This window comes from Atractosteus spatula, chromosome 6, assembly GCF_055471065.1.
Source record: "Atractosteus spatula isolate fAtrSpa1 chromosome 6, fAtrSpa1.hap1, whole genome shotgun sequence".
Classification (NCBI taxonomy): domain Eukaryota; kingdom Metazoa; phylum Chordata; class Actinopteri; order Semionotiformes; family Lepisosteidae; genus Atractosteus; species Atractosteus spatula.
Genome location: NC_142711.1, coordinates 47,502,359 through 47,503,367, shown reverse-complemented (window position 1 = coordinate 47,503,367; position 1,009 = coordinate 47,502,359). Strand labels below are relative to the sequence as shown.

Below are 1,009 nucleotides of genomic sequence, written 5' to 3'. Positions count from 1 at the left end.
TGAATAAATGGTCTTTCTATCAAATCGTGTAATAAAAATACGTTTTGTGTTGTACCCAGAATGTTAATTAAAGCAATACGGGCTTTTATCCACGTGTTCTCAACCATTTATTTATTTATTACCTACTGCAGTGGTGTTGTGATGTCATTTACTTTATGTGATTTTATGTGACGTTCATGTTTTGCTCGTGTGTCTTCTACTTTTATGGGAGAAGCCAAAGACAATTTTCCGCAGTAATGAATGAATAAACGCTTATCAGTAACAATTCATCAACTAACGTCACCTGGAACTTGCGACCGTGCTACGTGTGTATGGTGTATGGTGCATCAAAAATATAAGTACATTACGACAGTAAATAAACTTTAGAATGGAGCAGTATGAAAACTGAAATATTTTACGTCAGCCAAAATGCATTTTATTATTATCAATAAATGTGAAAACTATCCGTGAGGGGCATGCAGTCTCTGTGGCGCAATCGGTTAGCGCGTTCGGCTGTTAACCGAAAGGTTGGTGGTTCGAGCCCACCCAGGGACGTAACGTTTTTCTAAAACCTACATTTGGACTTGGTTATAATACTATAAACTTCGCCATCTCCCATTTTAAAACAGTCTAATTAAACTTGACACCGTCTCTAAAAACGTATTGCGCAATCTGATGCTGAATGCAGGGTATTTTCAGCACGCCGACGAATAAGGTAAGCTTTCGATTCGTTTATGTTTTGCAGATGTTGCTGACATTAGAACTGAGTACATTTTGAAGATTGTTAAGAAAGATCCTTCTATAAACATTTTTTTTTATTACATTTGTGTTAGCACTTGTAGGAAAAGGTCATCCTTAGTACAAAGACGTGAGAACGTTTACTAACAGGAGCTGCCAATCTGACCGCTTGTGTCAATTCCTTTAATTATTTCAGATTAAATAGTTTCTTAAAGGACTCTAATCTATCCCCTTTCCTTCGATTTCTGCTCTGTTCCATACACGCACTGCTCTTTGTGTAAAGCCGTGAGCC

General features: G+C 37.4%; 1 non-coding gene across 1 annotated transcript; it reads left to right on the top strand.

Annotated features, from left to right (window-relative positions):
• Positions 1-460: 460 nt before the first annotated feature.
• trnan-guu (transfer RNA asparagine (anticodon GUU)) lies at positions 461-534 on the top strand. The gene has a single exon. It is a non-coding gene; the product is annotated as a tRNA-Asn (tRNA).
• The last annotated feature ends 475 nt before the right edge of the window (positions 535-1,009 follow it).